At 38.4% G+C, this 12,597-nt stretch overlaps 1 protein-coding gene across 13 annotated transcripts in view; it reads right to left on the reverse strand.

Moving 5' to 3' along the window:
• Window positions 1-12,597, reverse strand: part of wake (ankyrin repeat and fibronectin type III domain containing protein wide awake) — a 115,542-nt gene that overhangs the window by 18,872 nt on the left and 84,073 nt on the right. Inside the window, exon 1 of one of the 13 annotated variants that reach the window (XM_026817543.1) lies at window positions 3,586-4,657. The exons of the other annotated variants lie outside the window; for them this stretch is intronic. The gene's annotated coding sequence lies outside the window, so the exon portion shown is untranslated. Of the gene's footprint in view, window positions 1-3,585; window positions 4,658-12,597 lie in introns of those variants that run through there. 13 annotated transcript variants of the gene reach the window in all.

Below are 12,597 nucleotides of genomic sequence, written 5' to 3' on the forward strand. Positions count from 1 at the left end.
AATACATCCTTAAATGAAGTACATCCATACACGTATTTAAATTAAAAAGAAGTGGAAATCGTCTTCTTCCAAAACCTTTGTGTACGGATAAAAAAACTAAGTTTAAGTAAATTTTTGAACTTTTATTTACATTCAATTGCGAAATAAAATTACATGAATAATTTTTAATACGAAGGTTAAAAACGCTTTGATTTTAAAACGTAAAATGAAGCTACATCCACGCCGGATCGAGCATTGAAAAAGCAAGGCATGGATTTATTACTAATTTCAAGTCTTGTCTTTTACGAGAAATGAACACAACCAAAAACGGGTCGACATTCATTATCCCAAGTTGTACATCGATTTCTTAACCGAAATTCCTTGCGATACGAACGGGTGAGGGGTAGAACAATGAGGAGATGAGGATACGTGCTACTAACTTGGTCCCATCGCATCTGAACGCCCATTGTACTAATAGCCACTAACAATACTTCCGTTCCTCCTTTCTCTTTCACAATTACTGTCTCACGATTCCTCGCAGAAGATCTCGTTTAGATACGAGGTATCAAAGCGCCTCTTAGACGCGTTCAGATCGAAAAATTGTTGAAAGCGCACAAGCCGGAAACTTTGATTACACGGCTACGTTTCCACGATTCGAAATTATTTAATTATGGATAAGAGGAACGCGTTGGCGTGCGGCGCTACAGAATAGATCGTTTCGGAACGATAGAAAGGAGCGATAGAGCGGATTCCTCCGCGTGGACTGCGTCCAGGAATATTACTTTCGAGGGGAGTAAATGAAATTCAAACTTTTGCAGTTCCCCTCACCTACGTTCGGGTTAACGTCCAAGGAACTTGCCCGTGCACGGCGGCTGTTAAGACCGCGACAAGGAAAGTGCAGAGATTGCATTCGAGAAAATTGCCGCGCGTTTCGCTGGCAACGAATATAAATCCGTGGGCGTGACGCGTTAATTGAAAAATGGATATGGAAAAATAGGTGGGACGCAGGAAACTATGAAAATGATTGTTTCGGATTTTCCATATACAAAATCATTAACTGCGAACGGGAACGGCTCAGAAATATTGCGGTAATTATACTAATTGTACAAATACGCGAAATCGTATAAAATTTTAATTAAAAGCAGTCTTATAAATTATAGTGATTATTATCAGCAGAATTTAGAATTAAAAATGAACAGGTTTACTAGGTTTCCTGGTTGCATGTTAGAACATATTTTTTATAACAGACAGAGGAGTCATATTATATACTGAGAATTTATATGAAAAATTAGTTGAAAAATACGGTTTACCTCGTAGGATGTTTTTCTCACTGACTCATTAATTCCAGGGTCGGTGCTCGTCAGAGCAACGATACGTTAACAATGCCAGGGAATCAGACAATGGCAGCTTCTCAGAGGAAGTGAATTGTTTATCGAATGGATATAACGATGTCGCGGATGGGGGAGTAAATAACCAAGGAGGAGCAACACGTTAATTGCTGTTTGCCCGCTCAGCATCCGAGCTCTCAGCGATACGTATTTTCTCGTCTATAGCATCCTCGAGAAGGATAATAAAGTCTAGCTAGGTTCGATTTTTAATCGTAATCGAAACGGATCTTTTAGTCTGGAATTGGCTTTCTTCAGGATTTCTGCATCGCTGACGCGTCGACGTTTGTTCTGAACGAAACAACACTCCTCTATTTTTTCATTTATTCCCTTTGCAATTTAATTGTAGATCTACAGAATAAATTATGTTTTTTAATGACAGGAATTTTACAAACGATTAAGGAAACACGTATAGATGTAATATTTCATAGATAAGTATGATATGAAGAGAGATCATGAAATTCATAGAATCTGGAGTGTATAGCACCCTTGACATAGAGAAACGGTAACAATGCATCTTTTAGGAGCGCGGGCCAGCTTATCGGGACTCCGTCTGCGATAAACTGCAATCTACTTCCTTCCCCTGTGTTCTTTGACACTGCCGGACGCCCTCTTCCGTTCGAGAACTTGCTCAACGAGCGCGTTCGATGAATTCGAACGAAAATCTTGCAAAAATCTACCCAAAAGTAACGACTCCTTTGAAAACATCATTGACCGAATATCGAGTGAAGCTAGTTTTGTGGTAAATTGGAAGAGCCAGTGATCAATCATGGAAGCTGAAGTCGCATGATGGAAAAGGAGCCAGAACGAATTATCAGTTTCCTAGATCTGTCGAGAAAGCAGAATTTATGGTCCTAAGAATATGAATTTATTTCACTTGTTTAAACAATGACGTAACGTTTCGTTGGAAGATGAAAGGGTCATTAGAGAAGTGTACTGATCGTTCGTAATTGATGAATGACTCTTATTTAACACTAGATTGCCGGGATGAGTCAATTTGAATCATTTACGATTTTATTGCTGTATATATAATAAAACTTGAACAATTTTTTTTAAATTATGTTGATTTTTAATAAAATTATGAAATGTATACAAATACTAATTCTTTTCTCTCCCTACTCTTTAGTTCTAAAAATCCATACGTGCCATACCTATTTTGACCGATGTGAGTCAAATCGGCTCATTAAATATTTGTAAAGTCGGTCGTTTTACGCATATATTCCATATATTGAAACCGAAAGTGAATTAGACACTGTAGATAGATTTGATAATGAAGAAATTTCAACATAAAAAGCTGCTGATGGGATATTATGGGAAACATATACAGAGTATTGAAAAACGGTTGAATTGTCAAGTTCAAGTATCATGCAAAGAAAATACAAGTAAGAGCGTCTGTGCTAAATGTAATAAAAAATCTTCGTAAAAATGGTTTTGAATAAAGTTTCTTTAAAATAAAATTATATTTTTTTAAAGAATTTCAGTTTTAATGTTTAAGTCAAATTGACTCATTTCAGGCAAAATATAGAGTATATACCGAACACTCGGCAATCTAGTGTTAACACGTTTGAACAATTATCGTAATCGATAGTTTTTCTTCAAACGTTACCCTTTTATATTAACTCTCTACTCATTTCTAGTGAAAGAAACTGCTTGTGGAACTGGCTGGAAAATGTCCATGAGCGTTCTACTTATGGTTATGCAACCTTCCATGCGTGGAGGTTCACCTCGCAAGGACGCACGTGCGTCCGTCCCGTTCTCTGCCGCTCGAATACCATCGAGACCGACTCTACCATATTCGAGTGCGAGACAGCGTTCATCGTGTTTTTCCAAGAATGAGAAAGAATTGTTCTTTTACGGCGCGAGAACAGCCATTTTTGCCGTAACACGACTAACCGTGTTCTGTGATATACTCGTGAATACATAGTGACTTCGGAGAATCGAGCGCTTTTATCTAAAAGATTCCGCACGCGTTCCTCGTTGAGGATTAAGTTCTAAATAAAAGAGTTATTCTCTTCGTCGTGAATATAAAATACCGATAGGATTTATAAATAATTCTTTTTGGTCATGATAAATAATACAAAATAAAATTAAGTTTGAATCTGAGCGTACAAAAAGCGACATGAATATTTAGTAATCTATAGGAAATATTAAAATCCGAAGTAAAAAAAAGTCAAGGCAAAAGTGGCTGTCTCTAAACCGAAGAGACAACATTATGCATTACCTGTATTTTAAACGTTCCCCACGCGAGATCGAGATTTGTGGATTCCTCGACAGAACGATAATTCCCTTACATAAATCAAAGTTAAATTCTAATCAGTTGGTTTACACTAATTGGATTAGTGCAACTAATGTAATCACCGGTGAATTAATTAGTAAATAAATCGTTATTATTCATTTATAAATCTTTTTTTCTTAGTAATAAATTTATCTACAATTATCTTTAAGGTTCTTCGAGATTCGAAAAACAAGAATCGCGCGGTTATGGATTGAACTGAAAATAACCAGCGTAAAACTCGTGTTTATTGCGCCAAGTAAAACGAATCGATCGCGCGTTACCGGCCGAGCCTGCGGATTGGACCAAAAGCGTCCCCTGTTCGAAACTTAACCTGCGCGACTTTCCCTCGCACTTTTTCTCACACGATTAACACGTCCCACAGTCAACACGGTTGACGACTCCTTACAAGTCCTTCGACAACGTCTGCCGCCCACGCGACCGACTGTTGTTATAACTGGGAATTCCTTTTATCAAACCTCTTCATGTTTGTTTTCTATCGCCGGCACCTTTTCGCCCCTTAACCGTAGCTTCCCTCGCACACACGGCACCGACACTGGACGCTGTTTCACTTATACGACGTATCCTCACGACGAGCAGTTACATTTTGTTCGACGACCGTTTTTAACCACGAGTTCTTGCGGGTAAACACTGGCTAGGCTTGGCCATGGTCAGAGAGCCGCTACGACGATGTGGCATTGCTGACGGGTACACATGGAACGCGACCCTCCACCGACCGTGTGCCGAGCAAACAGCTGCCGTCTATCCCCCACCAGACGGACGCCCCCGTTGCGTCGTTCCAGCAATGAACCTTTCGCCTTCCTTCCACGAGCCTGCGACTTTTATCAATGAACTTCTTGTACGCTCGTTTTTGACTGTCAAGCATTTCCTTGTGCCAAACTCAGTGACTACAGGGAAATTAAACACGATCTACATTTTCATATTATTCACCCTTAAATCTGCTGTTCCACATCTATTCAGGCTACACTCAATATTTGCTTATAATTTTATGAAAAGACTTCATATAACATTTCTTCTTGATTTTCACTTGAGGCTCCTATAATCTTTCACTAGAAATAAGAAGAGTAGAAATGAATTTCTACTATAAATCCAACTTGATTATCAATCCTTCAAGTAAACGACTTTTAGGATACTTTAAAGTTTTTAGATTGATATGTTGTTTTAGTTTCCTTAAAAGAATAGTTAAATGTTTAGGTATGAAAATGATCATTTTAAATAATTCTCTAAATCTGATCAATGAATTTCTACTATATTCGTTCTTTCCTATAAATTATTTATTGTACCAAATTCAAATTCAACGTTATTTAATTATGGATCTTTCAAGTTAACAATTCGATTTATAGAACACGTTAACTTCATAAGATTAATACAATATTGCGATTTTTTTGAAAAGATAGTTGCATATTTATCAATAAAAACGATCAAACCTATGAATTAGATTAATGTGTTAAAAGAATAAGAGTAAACACACACACATCGAAATAAATGATAATAACTAAATTGCTGTAATTCAATAAAAATCCTTTTCAATTATACCTTAACTCATGAAAAGATTTTAAGAGCTATTATAATTGTCTTTCCGGTGTCATCGTAAAAATTCGTTCGGTGGAACGTTGAAGATGATTAAAAAATATGTATGAATGTAACTATTTGCAGAAGAGCTCCGCCGTTTATCACATTGATTGAACATTTGTTTTGTGTTCGGTGAACTCGGTTTGCCTCTGACATTTTGTGTCGTTGGAGCTAGATAACCGCTAACGATTTATCACAACTCCCTGCATAGAGCGCACATTACTCTTCATATTTAAAAACTAAGAATTTCATGCATGAATAAACGTCGTAACGCGAGCCCTTGGAAACGTGTCTGGTCATACCTCAGACACGTGTCGATTTAAAAGTGCAGATAAACTTTCCTTTACGTCCAAGCGTGGACAAACGGGAGTCAGAAAAGGGCGTTACCTGAATGCCGCGCTTTGAGCAGGTATATAAATGTACAAAAGCCAAGTACGGAGGAGGCACGTTTCCGGTGAACGCGTGACACAATGCCAGCGAGATTTTTTACGTATTTGGAATTTTTTACCCTCTCCCCGTATTCGCTTGTTAATATGGATCTTTCGCATTCGCGTGGATGTCCTATCGAATTCCAATATCCACTGGTTTCCACAGAGAAGCATAAAAGCTTGCCGCGTGTCATTCTTAAGTGCAGTCAGAGCGAACAGATTTCAGAAGTGAAACACACATAGTGTTAAAGTACATATGTATATACGTACTTATACTACTTATTCCCCTGGCGCAGCGAAGATAATCAGAAGTGAATGTACAGACGTGGGAAACAAATGTTCAATAAAACTTCGAAATCCGGTTTCACGATAGTCAGCGATAATATTGAATATAAAAGATGTTTCTTATTTTTCCGGCAAGATTGTAGGAGCCTCAAGTGAAAATCAAAAAGAAATGTTATATGAAATTTTTTTATAAAATTATAAGCAAATATTGAATGCAGCCTGGATAGAACAGCAGATTTAAGGGTGAATAATAAAGTAGATCGTGTTTAATTTCCCTGCAGTTAAAAGATATTTGGGGAACTCTAAAGCAAGTGTACAGAAGTAAGTACACGTGAAGAGATAACTCAACGAATTACTAATTCAGTTCCTGAAATCCAGGAAAATCCAAGAAATTCAAAATGAAATACGTTCTATGTTACATCGATGTTTGTGTTAATGCAGAAGATAGTTATTTCGAAATAATGATTTAAAAATCCTTAACAATCCTTATTCGTTAAGAAATATTTTGTGCCTATTCTAGGCTGTATTCAATAACGCGTTCAAATACGGAGAGTTAATGATTATGCGATTTTATGAATGAAAAGCGAAGGTTTAGGGAAAGCGTAGGTGAAACTCGTCGAGGAAAGGTGTTCATTGTTAAATGAGAATTTAATTTCCACTCCGTCGTGACGCCGTGAACAATACACGGTTTTGTTCGCACGAAAGAGAATGCGCTGTAGTGAACGGATCTTTATCCTGATGGCAATCGAAAAGAAAACTGCTATTTACGGAGGCATTCATCGTCAGTCTTCATCCGTGTTTCAACCGTGGAGAAAAAATTATTTCTACGTTACGAAAATTCGCTTTGTTCTTTTGAGCTCAGACTCAGCTTTGTACGCATTATAACAGAAACAATACTGTGCTTGAAAATCCCGTTTTCTCTTTTCCTCTCTTTGTTAAGTGTTAAACCAGTTTTGAAAGACATTTTAATCCGTAAAAACTCATCTATAAAATGTAGAAATTATTGAAGTAAAATTTAATAAATCCACTGTTTGATATTGCATTAAATTCTTTTTTAATATATCATTAAATTCTGAACGAATTTCCAAAAATAGCTTAATTAATCTTTAGAAACTCTTTTATAAAATGTAGAAATTATTCAAGTGCAAAATCTAGTAAATCCACTGTTTGGTATTCCACCAAATTTCATTAAAAAAAATGGTTAAATTCTGATTTAATTATAATCAATTCACGTTACGATCCCATTACGAGACGCGGTGCAAATAATAATCGACGATACGGGGAAAACCGAGAGCGCGTTGCACGAGTTCCTCATTAAAGAAGACAGATCACGCCGACGGCCCCTAATTAGTCTCCCAGAATGCACGCGAGTACAGATCTCGCAGTGAATTATTTTCAACGCTTCCGCTAATGCGAGAGAAAAGAAGAATCGTAGGATTTAATGAACCCGTATCGATGGGAGCGGCGGCGCACGAGGAACGAATTTTCCTCCGACGGATGAGAATGGAGGATTTTGAACGGGACATAAAAATCGCACGACGGCCGATAAAACGGTGACGGATAAAATTCGAAAACGTCTACCCTGACATTTTAATAAAACAATTTAACCACCCGAGACACTTTCGTTACCAGAAATATGTAGATCATCACTTGTACATTCCCTGATACGCTAACTTTGATTACTATATATGTATACTACAACTGCATACAATTGTTAATAAAAAAAAATCGACGCTGGAACTTCGACTCGTTTGGAACGTGACTCGGTGATTCGAAACGGATTGTATTTCACAGTAATACTGGAATTCGAGCTTGTCGGCGCGGGGTATCGATATCCGACGGGCGCGAAAATGGAAAATGAAGCGAATAAAACGGCGTCGGGGATCAAATCCCGTTGTAGGAACAGCGGCCCCGGTATACGTCAGCCGGTATAATTGGCCGCGGCTACGGCGCTCGCGACAATTTGGTAAACTAATGGTCCGGCTTAATTAATCTTCGTAATTGGAAACGCCCGCAACAGAACACGTTTACTACCCGCGGAATAGCATTATTAATCATATCAACTGGCAATCAATAAAAAATTAATAGATGTCGGCGGACATATGTATGTAGATTGTCCAAAGTGCAGAACAATCGTCTGCTAATCGGTTGACTAGCTTTCAAACGCGAGAAACAATAACTTTATTAAATATTATAATCCACACTAAATTAAATAATTTACTCAATTTTTTACGAAGGAGAGGGGTAGACTGTGATTGAAGTGAAGGAGAAAAGCCTGAAAGTACGAGAGAAAATTGAAGGAGTTAAAAAGTGGATTCGAGATTTTATTTACAAGAAATAAAGCAAAATCACAGAGGGAAGGGGAGGGAGGATCGCGATGGAAGATAAAAAGAAAGGAGTTTATCTCCGCGAGAGGGATTAAAACAAGGGAGAACAGGAAGACGTGAAAGAGAATGGAGATGAACGAGCAGAGAATGAATCGAGAAGAAAATTGGAGAAAGATAAACGACGCGAACTACAGCAAGTAGTATAGCATTGTGAGGATCGGAGGTCTGTGCCAGAATACCAGAGAGAGAGTGGAAAGGAAAGAGACTAGATGACAGTGGCTTTAGACTGGGAAATGAAATGAGAGGAGGGACGTATTAGGAACAGGAAGAAGGAAGGAAATTTGGATGGGAAAGAGGACTCAGAGCATGTTTTAAATGAATATGTAGTTGATGTAGAAAAGGACGAGAGGATAGGATTACAAAAAAGAGTGAACGAGATATTATATGAAAAAAGAGAAGGGATAGAATGGATGAGGAGAAGAGATACAAATGGGGGTCTCAAGCAATAAACTAAGAAGAAGAAATAAGATAAAAGTCGTATAAAGAAAATCGCAAGAGGATGCCAAATAAAATAAAACGCCGGGACGGAAAGGAATAGAGAAGGAAAGAAAGGGCAACCAGCAAAAGTGAGAGGAAATAAACGAATAAGCGTTGAGATTAAGAAAAAGAGGCGATGGAGGAAAAGTAGTGGAATTCTAAGGCGACTTAGGTAACAAGAAGCAAGACAAATGTAGATAATAGGGTAGGAATAATTGTAACTTAAAAGACAGATATAAATCTACGTCACTCAATTATAAAGTCAGTGGACAAGCACTCTATACATGTATGTGGCTGTATGTGGCTGGACGGATGGTACAACCGAGTAGGAGTTAATACTAAATGTCGAACAAAAAGAATAACATTTTTGAAAAAATCGAGGTTTCTAAATTCTATCCAATACGGTAGGATTCAGATTTAAAACGTTTTATAGATTTGGGCATAAGAGTATCTTTTCGATATAAAAGAGAAAAATTAATTTTCGTTATGTTATACGAGCTTCTAAAGGGTCTAAGCGTTGGAATTCTGTTCGTACATTTAAACCGTGCTCCTTAATTGAAAAATAATTTGCTTGATTTAAAAATAATAATTTTAATTATCCAGCTTCTACGAAAAAGAAATCCATCTGTTTGCCGATAGAAAACAGGAATGAATGCATGAAAAGAATATTACCATAAAATAAACGTTTGAATAATAATTTAATTTCAAGATCATTTGCACAGACTCAATACTTTTACGTTTTGCTACTTCTATGGACACGGAAATTACGTTACGAAAATAAAATACGGACTGTGATAGTTGAAAATCTCATTTCGAAGCACCTGATTAATATCCATTGTCCACGGTTCCTCAATCGCGTTTAGGTGAAAATGAAACGGCCGAATTTCAATTCTGCAGAGGCGAACGGGATAAATGGATCCAGAATGCGTGAATTTAATTAAAATTTTTTACCGGCCGTTTTAATCGAGGCCCGTTCGGCGGTTTCACGATCTCCGGTCCCGCTCGATTGAACGTCGTGATCGCGTTATAAATAGTATCCCGAGGAAGACGAAGTTCGCGTACTTCGAGCGTTAACCACCGCGAAATTTAATTACGCCTTGTAAGTATCGTTCATTAGGCCGTCGACTTCAGCGTCGAGATTTCAGACCCCTGGTAAATCGCTCGCTGTTAATTCATTTTTCAACGTGGATAAGTGTCCCTTTTTTAATGGAACCCGCTTTGCTAATGGCCCCACGAAATTTACCTCGAACACGCAACTTTTTCCTAGCAATTTCACCACCGGCGATTCGTACAGAAAAAAAAGAATTAACTATCTTCATTTTGAAAGAATTAAGCGAATCCTTTTTTTACTCATTTAAATCTTCACATTAATTATTCTAAAAAGAATGTCTGCCACGGAAAATAGCGCGTTCAGTGGGAGATAGGATGTACAACATTTTATTTTGTTCCATTTTTCCTGAACATGCAAAATCCAAGTCAAAGGGGAATACGATAACGAAAATCTGATAAGTAACATTTTAATCCTCGATAAATATTAAAATCGTTCGGTTGAAAGTTTGTCGAAAAAATTCGAGGAACACGATACGCAGTCGGAAAATAAATGAGAAATTCACTAAAGAATTCCGGAAAAACGAGGTACGGCAGAGATAAATGGAAGAAGTAGAGACGGTCAGAGGAAGGAATGCGCGATGGCAAAGGCTGCATGGGTCAAGATAATACATTTTCTCCACGATTTATATTTGCATAGCTAACAGTCCAGTCTTCACAAATCATTCGCGACTAGACAGTCAATAAAACGAGTAACCGAACGTAATCGCAAGAAACTTAAGCGGAATTCCACTGGCACAATAAAATCTATTGATCAGTTTTTACTCCAGTTAAATGACTTTCATCTATATTACAGATTGTAAAATATTATTCTATTGAAATAACAATTTACCGAATTCCAATGAAACACTCTTTTCCAATAAATTAATGAACGAATTTTATCTGTCGATGTAAAATGAATTAACAAACTCGTGGAATTATGATATCGTGTTACTCAGTCCTAAAAAATTGGACAGCTTTTCCTACGCTGGTAATCAAACACGAGATTCGAAAAACAAGCAAACCAACCCGTCGGATTAATTGACAACAAATAATGGACGAGGTGAAAAATCGCCGAAATCCCGTTGGAATTTCTCGCCGGGCGATTCGGGCGAGCGAACTATTCATCGGGACAAAACCGTCGTTGACGTTTATTCGATTCTAAAATTGGAACGAAACTCGTTTCGATTCTGCCGGTACTTATACCGAGCTGCAATTTCACGTAACGCACACGTCGGTTAATGGACCGTCGTTTAGGGATGAGCACAAACGTATACAGAAGAATTTAAAACAGCGAGACGGGCCGGGGAAGTTATCGAATCGTCGGAGAGAGAGACACGCGTCAGTTACTCGCTTGTTCTGTAACTTTGTTTCCGCTTTCATTAGAGTTTTCCCCGGTATCCTATTTGCGATGAAAATTCATCACGGGTAAAACGGCGCTGGCTATACTGCCCGGCGAAATCGCGTAAACTTTTCCTCTTAAGGAAGGTGTTTTGAGATTTAATGGCTGGAGGCTTCTATAGCTGCCTTTTTATTCCTGCTGCCGGATGGAAGAGAAGAAAGCGGGATCCGACACGAATCGTCTCGCGCGGGCAAGCACAGTTTAATGCTGTTGTCAGGAAACTCCCACGATTTTTGTGCGAATTACAATTTACGGGATAATGACGATGGTGACGTAAATGTTAGGACATTTAGGGAAAGGTATAACCCAGATGAACGGAGTTTGGGCAACGGTTCGTATGCCGAACGTTTTATATGATTTGTTGAATGACTGCAGCTACATAAATGAATGAATTTAGGAAAACTTATAATTACAGAGGAGTAAGGTTTAAAAAATTGCTCGAACAGTTTTTCCCAGACATAAGAAATTTTTGATGCACAATTTCTAGTATTCTAATACATAGTTTCGGCACTGATTGGATTGCACGTGACTTGCAACTGTCTACATGTCTTATAATTCTTACTTTTGCATACTTTTTATTGTATATCTTAAATAATATCCTCGAAATTGACATGATTTCAACTTTAAGGTGCGCACGAATATTTACGGACTTCACCGAAATCTGTTCAAAGTTACATGGTAATGAAGAGTTAGATTGTGTTTGAGACCTGCTGACTTCTCCGGAATCTCGATTACTGTGTCAAAACCAACCGAACGGCTAATGAAACGGTTCCCGTCTTTTATTTCCTTGAGAAAAAGATGTGACATTTACGGTGCATCGTCCGAATCAAAGTTGGGATCGCGGAATGGGTTGTTTGTAGGCGCGTTTATTTCTACGCGGCGTGTCTCGGTCGGAGCGGCCAGCCGAATCCGTGCAGCATGCGTCACTAGTTATTTTCGCTATCGAACAAACACGCGTTCACACTTACGACCGGGACCGCCGTATGTATTCGCGACAGTGGTTTATGCTCTACCTCTACCTTAATATTCTGTTTTCTTTCCAAGTACGGAACTCCGTTGCGAGAGTGCCGCGCGTTTTAAGCGCGCGTCACTCGACGCGTGGAAACTTTGATGTTGCATGCATGCCTCCGCGCACATTTTCGCGCTGAGACCGCGGGCTGTTTAGAACCGTCGGCTATTTTTAGTCACGCGGATATGTCCCTTCTTGTTGCAGTACGCTGGAATTCGTATTGGACCGGTCGTTAAAAAGGATGTTATGAAGGCATCCATCATGCTGGAGCACGACAGCCAGTGAGTACTTGAT

This window comes from Ceratina calcarata, unplaced genomic scaffold (genome assembly GCF_001652005.2).
Source record: "Ceratina calcarata isolate Rehan_Ccalc_2016 unplaced genomic scaffold, ASM165200v1 scaffold586.2, whole genome shotgun sequence".
NCBI classification, from domain to species: Eukaryota; Metazoa; Arthropoda; class Insecta; order Hymenoptera; family Apidae; genus Ceratina; species Ceratina calcarata.